A 14602-nucleotide genomic window follows, 5' to 3' on the forward strand; every position below is an offset into this window, starting at 1 on the left:
CGAGGATGTCTTAGTTACAGTAAAGTAAGTCTCCTCTTTCTGCTCAGGTACCTTCTCAGTAATGTGTAAAACATCCCTAATGGCTTCAATCATTAGTTGCACCCCTTTAGCAAGGGAGGCATCCCCCCCCCCTGCATATCCCCATCACCGTCCCCTGTATCAGAGTCGGTATCTGCGTCAGCTTGCATTATCTGGGCAAGTGGACGTTTATGCGGGTATGTAGGTGGGTTTTTAGACAAAGTAGTGGGGGCCGAAGCCTGCAAGCCCTCCACAGATTTTCTCAAAAATTGCGTCTCCCTCTCAGAATGTGACATGCTATTTGAAATCTGGGATATCATCCCCCTTAAAGAATCCACCCATGGGAGTTCGGATTCAGAAGGCTGACACAGTATATTGCATTCCTGAGTACATGGAATAGACTCCTCAGGAGAAGATAAACACTCTGCAGCACAGGACACAGAGTCCTTGGACATGGTAATGTGGGATATACACACTTACACACACACAGGAAAATGTTAGCCACAGTTTCCCCCAGAGTACCTTCAAAGAGAAACAGAGTGTAAGGAGCCAGCCACACAGCACCCCTGTAGGCAATTATTATGATAAAAGCCTGGCACTGACTACCCGTAATAGGGTAATTAGTTGTATTATCACACTCCCCTTAATCTATAACCCTATTACAACAGAGGTATAGCTGGAAGCATGTGGAGGGTAGCGCGGCCCTGTCAGCTGGTGGGCGCTGGATTTGCTCTGAGAGGAAGCCCCGCCCCTTGTAATGGCGCACGGCTTCCCACACTAATGTTTAAACTGGTCTGAGGTTTTGTTAGTGCTAACAGTGGGATTAGCCCCTGTTAGCTGCTGGACCAGTGTAGGGTGTATTCGCGTTGGCTCAGGACGCCCCTCACAGCGCCTACACAGTGTGCTGCTGAGCCTTCCCGGAGCGCAGCCTGTCAAAGCTGTGCTCCCACCCTTGTGCCACCATACCCGCTGGCGACCCGCTAACCGGGACGCCGGCTCTTTACTCACCACATCTTTAATCTTCTGGCTCTGTTAGGGGGTGGCGGCCGTGCTGCGGGAGTGAGCAGTCGCCTTGTGGGCTAACGATCAGCACCTTCAGGATCTCAGTGTCCTGTCAGCGGAGATAGAGAACCATTAACTCTTCAGGAAGTTGGTTCTTACTACCCCCTAAGTCCCACGAAGAAGAGAGGCTGTTGACAGGAGCCTCCCTGTACCTAAATAACTCAAGAAAATAATAAAGTTAGAAAAACTCCTAGGAGCTCCCCTAGCTGTAACCGGCTCCTCCGGGCACATTTTCTAAACTGAATCTGGTAGGAGGGGCATAGAGGGAGGAGCCAGCCCACACTATTAAACTCTTAAAGTGCCAGTGGCTCCCAAAGGACACATCTATACCCCATGGTACTAAATTGGACCCCAGCATCCTCTAGGACGTAAGAGAAATATGATTTCTCAACATCAGACATGGTATTAGGTTACAAAACAAACATCGACAAACAAAATCATCAAAGTTTTCCATTGTTACTGCAATAAAACATAGGAGGCATCATATGACTACTCCTGGTAAAGAGAGTTAAAAAAAAACTAATATAAGATTTTCTTACGGTTTTCGAAAAATTGTTTAGTCACCTAAATTATTAAAAGCCACAAAATTTCATAGTTTAAGTACCTAAACAACAGAGCATCAAAGCTCCAAAATTTGAAAAGATTCAACTGACCACCCTCGGTAAGCCTAGTGTTAAGGGTAGGGTGCCTATATTCCTAGAGATGTGGTATTTAAATGCTGTAACCAGAAGGCGTATGCTACCTGCTGAGTTTACGAACTTGCAGATGGTGGAACTAATTTCCCTAACCACCACTCCACCCTTTCCAACATACACACAAGTTAGGTTGAGCTGCTTTGGAATGAAGCCTTAGCACTACCAGTGGCCCAACGAGGGTTGATGCTGGTCAGAACATATTTAAAAAAATGTTGCCATTCGAAAACTGTTCCTTAACACTCTGTATACTTATATTGGTACTGAAATAAACACGAACATTTAAAGTGGCTACAACAGCTAATGCCACCACTTTTGCGATTAGAAATAGAAGGACCCTGGCAGATATCTGAGATCTTGTTACATCAAGGGGATACACTTACTGTATGTGGGGAGTTTCGGGGGATTTCCGCCAATATATAATTGGTATATATTGTATATGTCTGATTTCTTGTGACCTTAGATAAATGGCTTTCCCCTTTGCTAGCAACAAATATATAAAGTGAGCTTTATTGGACAAAGGGACAGTGGGTGGGGGGTGTAGTACGGGTGACCGGCGGTCTCCTGACCGCCGGTCACCTTACCGACGCCGGGATCCCAGTCAGCCGACCGGCGGTCACATGACTACCACCCGTGGGGATCTTCCTCTCTCTCTCTCTCTCTCTCTAGAAACACTAGTCACAGGATATTTTATATCTAGCCTAACTGCAAATTATAAATTGAAGTCTGCAAATCCCCAAATGATTGTATGAAGGAGGCACAAATCGCCTTTTGGTATTAGCATCTTTATAAATGTATTCCACATGCATAAGTGGAAATTATGTTTGCGCAGGTTTCTGTTACTGATTTATTAATAATCTGTAGGTTTAATAAATGACTGTCTTTAAGTACACAGAGCAGAATTTATAAGGCTAATAATTCTGCAGGCTATTGGAAACACAACTCAGAATCCACCGCAAGCACCTGAGTCTTAATCAATGCATTGGGGACAAGGGCCCTCATTCCGAGTTGTTCGCTCGGTATTTTTCATCGCATCGCAGTGAAAATCCGCTTAGTACGCATGCGCAATGTTCGCACTGCGACTGCGCCAAGTAACTTTACTATGAAGAAAGTAATTTTACTCACGGCTTTTTCTTCGCTCCGGCGATCGTAATGTGATTGACAGGAAATGGGTGTTACTGGGCGGATACACGGCGTTTCAGGGGCGTGTGGCTGAAAACGCTACCGTTTCCGGAAAAAACGCAGGAGTGGCCGGAGAAACGGTGGGAGTGCCTGGGCGAACGCTGGGTGTGTTTGTGACGTCAACCAGGAACGACAAGCACTGAAATGATCGCACAGGCAGAGTAAGTCTGGAGCTACTCTGAAACTGCTAACTCGTTTGTAATCGCAATATTGCGCGTACGTCGGTCGCAATTTTAAGAAGCTAAGATTCACTCCCAGTAGGCGGCGGCTTAGCGTGTGTAACTCTGCTACATTCGCCTTGCGAGCGAACAACTCGGAATGAGGGCCAAGATTTTCATTACTCTGGATGATTGCAATACTCCAGTTCTATCATAAAACTGCACATCTGAGGTATAGACATCAGTATAAAAATTATAGAATCATTACCAGAGTTTAGTACAAGTGAATATAGAAAAATAAACATTACAGTATATCCCGTGACATTACTATGTGTAATTAACCAAAGGCCTAACAATTAGAAAGACCTACAAATTTGTTCTATAGGATTCTATTCAACTATTCAACTGTATTGCTGTTTGTTGCAGTAGAATTATTAAAGTCATCCAATAAATGTAATTGTAAAGTGCATTGTAAGAGCTCTTAAAAGCCTGGTTTTCGCGATTCATTCTCTGCTTTTGACAGTGCAAACTGTCAGATTTCAAAGTATATATATATATATATATATATATATATATTTATAGGTTACCAAAGGTACTGGATTCAGGTAACAATAACCAGGTCACGAATCAAGTTTCAGTAACAACGTTTCAGTTTTAGCAACTGCCGCCAGGTTACATGTGTAATAAACAAGTACATACCTTTATAGGCATCAAACCCCCCACAAGGTGTGTGTCCTCTGTCCAGCCCGGGACTGCTTACCTGGTCGGCGGCAGATTACAGATGATGTCATCACATCCAATGCTAGGCTCTGACAGCATTATCTTTGTTTAGCCATCACCATAGTGACCCTTCAATGCTGGCAATACAAAAAGCAACATTTACAACTAGTTGTTGCTGAAAGATTACAACATTAATCTACTGTACATTGTAACAGAATGGCTGCTATACAATATAACAAAAGCATGAGCACATTAAAGAAATTCCCTTCCATAACACCCGCATAAGACATCTGCTCATTTAACCCTCTAAGGTAGATGAGAACTAATTTTGCTATCCATCTTGCTTTACATTGAAGCAGTTTCATTGATTGATTCCCACCCCTAATATGTTGGGGTACTTTATCGATTATTCTGTAATGTACGCTACTCAGAGAGTGTCTAGCCTCTAAAAAGTGCTGTGCTACCGGTTGTTCACTTGAACCGGATTCCAGAGCATGGCAGATAGCTGAACAATGTGCCATCATATATTCTTTGAATTTGTGTTCGGTTTTGCCAATATACTGTAGCTAAAACCGCATGGGCATATAATTTGATATACCATAAAACTGAAGTTACAATTTAATTGGTGTTTTATTCGTAATTTCTGACCCATGTCAAGATGACAAAACTTGACACTCGTAAATAGAAAGTGGCATGTAACACATGCATATTTTACACAACCCAATTTCTTATTACCTGATAAAAATGTGGGAACACTAGGAACAATACTAAAAGTAGGTTTTTTGGATATATCAGTCTTCACTAGATAATCTCTCAAATTGCTCCCTGTTGAGTAACAAGGCATGAGGGATGCCTGGTTAAGTCCAAGGTTTTTGTCAGAACCCACAATGGGCCAATGTTTTTTAGCTATTTTATTGATTGCAGGGTATAGGCTATAAAATTTGTTAACCCAAGGAAATTTCTCTTCAGTGCGTGAATATGATTTATTTACTTTTCTATCCCAATTGAGAGCTGTTACTCTGCCTTTAGCCTCTGTCAGGAATAGCTCCTGTTTTAAATTTTTTCCATATGCTCATCTATCTGGGAATTAGCAATAACTGGGTCACTACTGATGCGTTTGATTCTTGATGTGCTTGTAGAAGTAATGGTGCCCATACACTTGTGTGATACCCCGCAACGCGACATAGCGGGGTATTGCACCGGCAATTCAGGTGCGATGAATTCGCACCTGAACTGCCAAAGTGATTACCATGCGATCATGCGATAGATCGCATGGTAATCACGTGATGGGCACGTCACCGCTGAGTAGGAGCAGCCTCTGGCCACTCCTGGTGGGTGCCCATCGCACATCGCAGTGCGATATATAGCATGTGTTTTTAAAAACACATTCGATCGCACTGCGATTTGATAAATATTAAGTGCAGCACATAATATCTTGAGACGCGAGATTCGACCGGCTTGCCCACGCATCGCATCGAAAGGTGCCTAAATTGTGCATACAATCCCCCGATTTCTCTCACAGATCCAGTCAAAATCGAAGGCTAGTACCGATAATCTCACAAGTGTATGGACACTGGGGGTCATTCCGAGTAGTTCGCTCGCTAGCTGCTTTTAGCAGCATTGCACACGCTAGGCCCCCGCCCTCTGGGAGTGTATCTTAGCTTAGCAGAATTGCGAACAGAAGATTAGCAGAATTGCGAATAGAAAATTCTTAGCAGTTTCTGAGTAGCTCGAGACTTACTCCTACACTGCGATCAGCTCAGCCCGTTTCGTTCCTGGTTTGACGTCACAAACACGCCCTGCGTTCGGCCAACCACTCCCCCGTTTCTCCAGACACTCCCGCGTTTTATCCTGGCATGCCTGCATTTTTCCGCACACTCCCAGAAAACGGTCAGTTTCCACCCAGAAACACCCACTTCCTGTCAATCACACTCCGATCACTTCAACGATGAAAATTCTTCATTTGGACGTGAGTAAATCTACTAAGTTTTGAGCTAAAATACTTAGCGCATGCACACTGCATACCATACGCATGCAAATTTTCGCCTTAATCGCTCCGTTGCGAAAATCGGCTGCGACCGAACAACTCGGAATGACCCCCACTATAAGTTTCTATCCATAGGCTTGGAGTATAGCATCGTCGCTATTTGTTGATAATAGACACTTTAACGTCTGACTCTGTCTGACTCATGCTGAAGGTGAACTTAATGGGACCTTCTAATGAATTACTGTATAGGTGTTAATGGCATTTACAAATTCCCTTTCATCATCACTCTAAATTACAAATAGATCATCTATGCAGCGACAAAACAATTCAATCTTAGACATCAATTGTTTGTTGGTGTGGCCGGAGAGCCCCAGCCACGAGGCAAATGGCCGCCCTGGCACTGAAGGGGTTAATCCCTAGTGCCCGGCGCCATTTGCAGAGACAAAGGGGCGCTTGGCGCCAGATTTGAATTGTGTTGGGCGCTAGGCGCCGTGATGTGTAAATGTGTAAAAATGTGTTTTTATGATATGCACCGTGGTCCCGGACCCCTCCGGAGACCACGGCAGGGAGGACAGCCCCCGGCGCGCTCAGCAGTGTGTGCGCGCCGGGGGAGAGGAGGCAGCCGCTGACCGCCGGAGTCCGGGAGCTCCGCTCCCGGCAGCGGTCAGTGTAGCCCCGGGCGCACTGGAGTGTGCGCGCCGGGGAGAAGGGTGAGCGCTGCGGCTGGGAGCTCGGCTCCCGCTGCAGTGCTCTAGGTGAGAGCCGCCGCTGGGGGCCGGGAGCTCTGCTCCCAGCGCCTCAGCCCAGCACGGGTGGCCAGCCGCAGCAGCCGGGACGGACGTCCCGGGCTGCTAGCCGGCGAGGGGGGTGCGCTGCAGCCCGGCTCCCCGCCGGACGCTGCAGCGAGGCCACAAGACAGGCGCCGCTCAGGGGGGACCGGGCTAGCCGGCTCCCTAGCGGCGTGGGCACATTAGGCGGCCAAGCAAGATGATGAGCGCTGGGGTCCGGGAGCTACGCTCCCGGCGCCCCAGCACCACAACAAAGCCAGAGTCACGGCGGCCGGGACAAGAGTCCCGGGCCGCCGGGCTTAGGTACAGGGGGGTGCGCCGCTACGTGCGGCGAGGCCACCAAAGTAGTGCCACCCTGGGGGGACAGGGAGAGCCAGCTCCCTGGAACCCCAGAGGCAGGAAGGCAGGCTGAAGGATGGGGGAAGCCAGCCCCATGCCTCCAGCACTGAGAGGGAGAGCCCTAGCAGCCAGGCTGCAGGGCTAGGGAAGGCACTGCAGTGCCTGAATATGTAGAGTCTGTGCAGGGCACAGGCTCAGTGTATATTTAAAGAGAAATGTACAGTGTGATTTAAAAATGTAATGTATTTAAAGATAAAATGCACTTACTTGATTGTGTGTCCCAGGAGGAGCTGTGCAGGCTGATGGATTCTCCCAGACCTTTTCCCTAAAAACGGAATGCTTTCCCATCCAGCCTCACAGTTCCAATGGGGACAGGGAGAAAGAGAAGCAGCTTAGCTATAGAACAAGCTGAGGGGTTTCTTGGAGCTCCATGGAGATCAGCCGTAGTGAACCAGAGACCTGGACCGGGGAGTCAGGCTGCCCAGCTCTGGAGCCCAAATCCAGGCTGCAGGCAGTGAGAGGGGTCCCGGGCAGGTTTCTGGAAGTCAGTTTAGGAGGGAAAACTTCCCCCCAGCCAGACTGAACGGCACCGTGGGAGTAGCCTGCTCTCCCAGATGGGAGAGACAAAGGAGACCGGCCACTCCCCACTGTCCATTGGGGACAATGTTAGGTGTGCATGAGTCCAGAGCATGCACAGCTCATGGGTAAACATTGATTGGTTGTACACCACAGGGCGGGCTTACCCCCTGTGGTAGAGGGTCTTGGAGAGGGATAAAAGGAGGGCAGTTGGCCCATAGGATTGTGTATTGTAACATCTTCTTCTGCTGAAACATCTTAATTGTATGCTGTTGCCCCTAGCAATAGGGAGGAGCCTTTTTAAAGGTTTTTGAGCAATAAACACCTTTGCCTCAAGAAGACTGCTTCATCTTGTGACCAACAGGGTTAGGCCAAACCTAGCCCCGTTCTCCGGCTGTCCAGGGAAGCACCTGACGTCTCCAAGCTCCGCCTTCCGCCAGCTACCGGTAGAGGCCTAGCAAGTGGCTAGTGGGGATTCGTCGACACCGCACAGGTGTGGTAAAGCAGTGCGTCGGCACATACAGAGCAGAACCGTGGTTCCAAACGCCACGGCAGGTTAGGAGTTTGGTGGTGGCAGCGAGAACCCGCCCACAGCGCAGTGGGTGGAGTCAGTAACAGGCGGTTACTGACGGTAAGCGGGAATCCCCTATGTGGTCAGGCCTCGTGCGGCTTGACCTTCCATTCTGTGCGCAGTCAACGGGACGCGGCAAGCGGCGAGTGCTTCCGTACGGTACCGTCCTGTCACAGAAATTGGTGGCATAGTGGTGGGATAATCCCAGGCGGCTTTTCATCACCCGATTGGAGAAGCCGAGTTACTCAGGAGAGGAGTAACTGCAGCGCAGGAGGACGCACAAGATGGCGGAATTCAGCGGAATGTCCAAGGAGGATCTGGAGATCGTATGCCAGGGGAAGGGTGTGGAAATCCCTTCCAACGCGTCCAGGAGCGTCATGCAGGCGGCGCTCAGGAGCTGGGAGGAGTCTCATCGGGCGGAGGTGGAAAGCACTGACGGCGTCAGCATCGCAGAGGACGGCCCAACAGTGGACCTTCGTGAGGAACCGGTGAGAACCACAAGCCCCGCCCTCTCTCACAGCAGCAATGTTTCCCAGCAATCCCTAGCAGGGCCAGGATCCCAACGTCCCAGGGGGGGCGGCCCGGATACCCTAGCAGATCGGCTAGCGGAATTGGGGGAAAGGGCAACGGAGCAAGAGCGCTTGATCATCATCCAGATGTGGCGTGATGAGCGGGCACCACAGGCCGTGGTACCCCGGGAGCCGTTGTCAGCTGTTGTTCACAGATCAGGACGTATTCAGTTTGCCAAGTTTGCAGACAGTGATGGGGACATTGATGGACATTTGCAAGTTTTTGAAAGGACTTGTAAACTACACGATCTACCCAAGTCAGAGTGGGTGAGACACCTTGTGCCCACTCTGCATGGAGAGGCCTTGGAGGCCTATCGAGGAGTGGCGACGGAGGACTGTGGGAACTACGACGAAGTCGCAAAGGCCCTCCTCCAGCGATTCTTCATCACTCCAGAGTCTTACAGGAAGAAATTCAGAGACTTGCCTAAGAATCCTAGCAGCACCCATGAGCAGTTCGCCACCCAGCTGCGGCAGTACGTGGTGAAGTGGGTGAAGGATTCGGAAGCCACTACATGGGACGCACTGATCGACCTGATCTGCAGGGAGCAGTTCTACCGCAGGTGCGCCCAAGAAGTGAAGGAGTGGGTGCTAGATCGGGAGCCACCCAGCTTAAAAATGGCTGCCCAATTAGCCGACAAATATGTGGCAATTCGGCCACGGGGGCAGAAGCGCCCCGCCAGCAGCCAGCTCCAACAGACTGTACCACCAAGGGGACCCCCCTCTTCAGCTCATCAACCCCAAAGACAAGCATCTTCCAACCCGGGTGCTCTTGGCCAGCAACCGCACCGCAGCGTCCCTGCAACTGATCAGAGATCATCGGTGCCACGCCTGGAGAAGAAGTGCTACGGCTGTGGGAAAATCGGACATCTGAGGATGAACTGTCCTGCATCCCAAGCACCCCAGACTCGTGCCCCAAATCCGAGTGCTGGAGCCCGGATCGCTTGTTTGACGAGAGGAGATGAGCCTACAGAGATTGTTCCCCCTCCAGTCAGTCCGATGGAGTGTGGCGAGAGACAGGTGCACTCTGCGGAGAGAGTCACCTGCATGGCCAAACAGCCCCTACACAACATGTGGAGGCACCTGCAGCCAGTCCACGTGGGACCCCTGCAGGGAGAAGGCCTAAGAGACTCTGGGGCCTCAATCACTGTGGTGAGCCCCCACCTTATAGATCCTGCTGCAGTATTGCAGGGTCGCACTGCCACGATCACCCTGGCAGAAGGAACAGAAAAAACGGTTCCCATGGCAAGAGTCTACCTGGACTGGGGAGCTGGACCAGAGTTGCGAGAAGTTGCCGTCATGGATGGTCTCCCAACTGATGTGGTCCTAGGAAATGATCTGGGTGGTGGGATCGTCACTACGTTTGTTGGCGCCATTTCCCGGAGTCAAGTTCCAAAACCACCGTTGACATCAGCTACTCCAGCACAGCCCAGCCCAGAGGAAAAGACTACAGCTGCTAGACAACTGCCAGCACAGCCAACCACAGCATCAACCAGCCCAGAGGAAAAGATTACAGCGGCTAGATCAGTACATCGACCCCGCATGCCTTTTGCCTCTGGTATGCCTACGTCCCCTAGCAACGCAGAGGATGTCGGTTCCAGCTCGTTTGATCCTGTGGGGGTGCCCAATGATGTTCCTGACCCAAGTGGTTTGCCAACTCCGGCGGTGAGTATGAGAAACCACATTGACTTTTCCATGACTGACCCCTACCAGACTGACCCTAGTAGTCCCCACCTAGATCCCCCTGTAGAGTGTCCCAATTTAGGAGAGATTGAGGGCCACAGGCAGGAGTTTAGGGAGGCTCAACTCTCTGACCCATCCCCGAAAGGCATGAGGCGCCACTCTGGCAGCGGCCTTGACAGGGTTGGGGCAGGAAGTTTGACCTGGCGGGAAGGGTTAAGGTACAGGGTAGCCAGGAAAGTGGGAGGGGATAGACCAGATAGGGAATGTGTCCAACTGGTCCCCTCAGGGAACGTTCCTGCGCAACCGGTGTCGGTTGCCAGCGAAACCCCTTTGGACAGCAACCCGGAGACAGACCGTACCCTGAAGTGCCTGACACAGAGCTTACCCTGGTCTGGAATGTCGGATGACGCCCAGACCAACTGTAAGGCTGGTGCCATGCGTTGGCAGCCGGGGCACTCCAGCGGTTGTGTTGTCTCTGGGCCTCTGCCCATAGGAGAACCCTTGCAGCAAGTTGCTGTGGACATAGCAGGTCCCCTACCTGTGCACCGTAGATCGGGGAAGACACACAGCCTCCCTGTAGTGGATGCCACACAGGATCCAGAGGCTGGTGGTCTGGCCGCCATCACTGTGGCACAGGTAGCGGACGAGGAGGAAGGAGTAGGCCTAGGTGACAGGGTAGGTTTCCCGAGTCATAGGTCGACAGAGGAGGATTGGAGGGCAGGTCTGACAGTAAGGGCAGACAGTTGCCAGATAAGTATGACAGAGGTGCAGTGCCTGGGGCACCATGTGGGAGGAGACAGGGGTAGGCCCAACCCAGAGGGGGTGGAGGCAACCAGAGGCTGTCCCCGACCCACATCACCCAGACCGGTACTGACCTTAGAACCTGTAAGGCCCTACGGACATGTTGTCATTGACTTTAGTCCTGTAGTGAACCCCTTGACAGAGATGGCTAGGAAGGGCATTCCCAAGTCAGTGGACTTTGCACCCGCTTGCGAGTTGGCATTCCAGTCATTGAAGGAGGCTCGGGTACCCGCTCCAGTGCTGATGGCGCACATTCTTGACCAGGACTGTGTGTTACGAACTATTGCGCCACTGCACGGACTGGGAGCAGTACCGAGCCAGAAAGAGCCATATGGGCAGGAGCACCCTGTGGCCTGTTTGAGCAGAAAACTGCTATTGTGGGAGGTGGGGTATGCCACAGTTGGGACACCGTGGGTGGCACTTGTTTGTAACCGGCCCCCCACCGTGGTGACTTACCACCTACCTGTTAGGTGGCTGCAACCTACCTTGGGGGAATTGGACAGACTTTTGTGGTGGAGCCTTGAACTTGGACTTCAGGTGGACTATTTGAACATTGTGCACCCACGAAGAGAGGCCCACTACACTATGGATGAACTGTCTAGGCCAGAGCCTACACCCCCCAGGTAGCGTCCCCTTCACCCCAACGGACTGCGGGACCAGGACCCAAATCGTTGGGACATGGGTCCCTGGTTGACCCGCTTGAATGGGGGGGGAGGAGTGTGGCCGGAGAGCCCCAGCCACGAGGCAAATGGCCGCCCTGGCACTGAAGGGGTTAATCCCTAGTGCCCGGCGCCATTTGCAGAGACAAAGGGGCGCTTGGCGCCAGATTTGAATTGTGTTGGGCGCTAGGCGCCGTGATGTGTAAATGTGTAAAAATGTGTTTTTATGATATGCACCGTGGTCCCGGACCCCTCCGGAGACCACGGCAGGGAGGACAGCCCCCGGCGCGCTCAGCAGTGTGTGCGCGCCGGGGGAGAGGAGGCAGCCGCTGACCGCCGGAGTCCGGGAGCTCCGCTCCCGGCAGCGGTCAGTGTAGCCCCGGGCGCACTGGAGTGTGCGCGCCGGGGAGAAGGGTGAGCGCTGCGGCTGGGAGCTCGGCTCCCGCTGCAGTGCTCTAGGTGAGAGCCGCCGCTGGGGGCCGGGAGCTCTGCTCCCAGCGCCTCAGCCCAGCACGGGTGGCCAGCCGCAGCAGCCGGGACGGACGTCCCGGGCTGCTAGCCGGCGAGGGGGGTGCGCTGCAGCCCGGCTCCCCGCCGGACGCTGCAGCGAGGCCACAAGACAGGCGCCGCTCAGGGGGGACCGGGCTAGCCGGCTCCCTAGCGGCGTGGGCACATTAGGCGGCCAAGCAAGATGATGAGCGCTGGGGTCCGGGAGCTACGCTCCCGGCGCCCCAGCACCACAACAAAGCCAGAGTCACGGCGGCCGGGACAAGAGTCCCGGGCCGCCGGGCTTAGGTACAGGGGGGTGCGCCGCTACGTGCGGCGAGGCCACCAAAGTAGTGCCACCCTGGGGGGACAGGGAGAGCCAGCTCCCTGGAACCCCAGAGGCAGGAAGGCAGGCTGAAGGATGGGGGAAGCCAGCCCCATGCCTCCAGCACTGAGAGGGAGAGCCCTAGCAGCCAGGCTGCAGGGCTAGGGAAGGCACTGCAGTGCCTGAATATGTAGAGTCTGTGCAGGGCACAGGCTCAGTGTATATTTAAAGAGAAATGTACAGTGTGATTTAAAAATGTAATGTATTTAAAGATAAAATGCACTTACTTGATTGTGTGTCCCAGGAGGGGGGAATCTATAGCTGTGCAGGCTGATGGATTCTCCCAGACCTTTTCCCTAAAAACGGAATGCTTTCCCATCCAGCCTCACAGTTCCAATGGGGACAGGGAGAAAGAGAAGCAGCTTAGCTATAGAACAAGCTGAGGGGTTTCTTGGAGCTCCATGGAGATCAGCCGTAGTGAACCAGAGACCTGGACCGGGGAGTCAGGCTGCCCAGCTCTGGAGCCCAAATCCAGGCTGCAGGCAGTGAGAGGGGTCCCGGGCAGGTTTCTGGAAGTCAGTTTAGGAGGGAAAACTTCCCCCCAGCCAGACTGAACGGCACCGTGGGAGTAGCCTGCTCTCCCAGATGGGAGAGACAAAGGAGACCGGCCACTCCCCACTGTCCATTGGGGACAATGTTAGGTGTGCATGAGTCCAGAGCATGCACAGCTCATGGGTAAACATTGATTGGTTGTACACCACAGGGCGGGCTTACCCCCTGTGGTAGAGGGTCTTGGAGAGGGATAAAAGGAGGGCAGTTGGCCCATAGGATTGTGTATTGTAACATCTTCTTCTGCTGAAACATCTTAATTGTATGCTGTTGCCCCTAGCAATAGGGAGGAGCCTTTTTAAAGGTTTTTGAGCAATAAACACCTTTGCCTCAAGAAGACTGCTTCATCTTGTGACCAACAGGGTTAGGCCAAACCTAGCCCCGTTCTCCGGCTGTCCAGGGAAGCACCTGACGTCTCCAAGCTCCGCCTTCCGCCAGCTACCGGTAGAGGCCTAGCAAGTGGCTAGTGGGGATTCGTCGACACCGCACAGGTGTGGTAAAGCAGTGCGTCGGCACATACAGAGCAGAACCGTGGTTCCAAACGCCACGGCAGGTTAGGAGTTTGGTGGTGGCAGCGAGAACCCGCCCACAGCGCAGTGGGTGGAGTCAGTAACAGGCGGTTACTGACGGTAAGCGGGAATCCCCTATGTGGTCAGGCCTCGTGCGGCTTGACCTTCCATTCTGTGCGCAGTCAACGGGACGCGGCAAGCGGCGAGTGCTTCCGTACGGTACCGTCCTGTCACAGTTGGCATAAAACATTTCTTGCTCAATGGCATACATTATTATGTTCACATAGACTGGAGGTGTGATTGATCCCATCGTGCAGCCCCTGGTTTGTAGAAAAAAATTACTGTCAAAGAAGAAATTTTTGGTCAAAATGATTTTCAATAAAGATAGAATAATTTCAATATGTGCCAACGAGAACTTGTTTTTCGTAACTAGGAACCTCTTAAGTGCAGCAAGAGGTGTATAAATCTACCACATCAATGGTTATTAACCATCACCCCTCTGGAACAGCTGTCAATTTTTCTTAATTACTGAGGAATGTGGTCATGTCCAATAGAAAGCTGGGTTCATCTTGTATCAATGGCTGAAGGATATCTAATAGTACAGCTATTGGCTGCAGCAAAGAGTTCATAACCCTTACCCTTTTGGAAAGACTAGTCTTGACTACATTATCCAACAATCCTAACATCATCATCCTCCCTGCAGATAAAGGCAGAGTTATTGTGCTGCAGGATCTTAAGGATTACTTGAAGGTAGCAGAACGTAAATTATTCAACACTACAGTTTACACCAAATTAAAATAGGACCCCACTCCAGCATGCAAAAGTGTTTTTACAACAAGCAGTGTTGTGTCTGGCTGTGTCTGGCTCTTCA

This window comes from Pseudophryne corroboree, chromosome 1 (assembly GCF_028390025.1).
Source record: "Pseudophryne corroboree isolate aPseCor3 chromosome 1, aPseCor3.hap2, whole genome shotgun sequence".
Lineage (NCBI taxonomy): Eukaryota > Metazoa > Chordata > Amphibia > Anura > Myobatrachidae > Pseudophryne > Pseudophryne corroboree.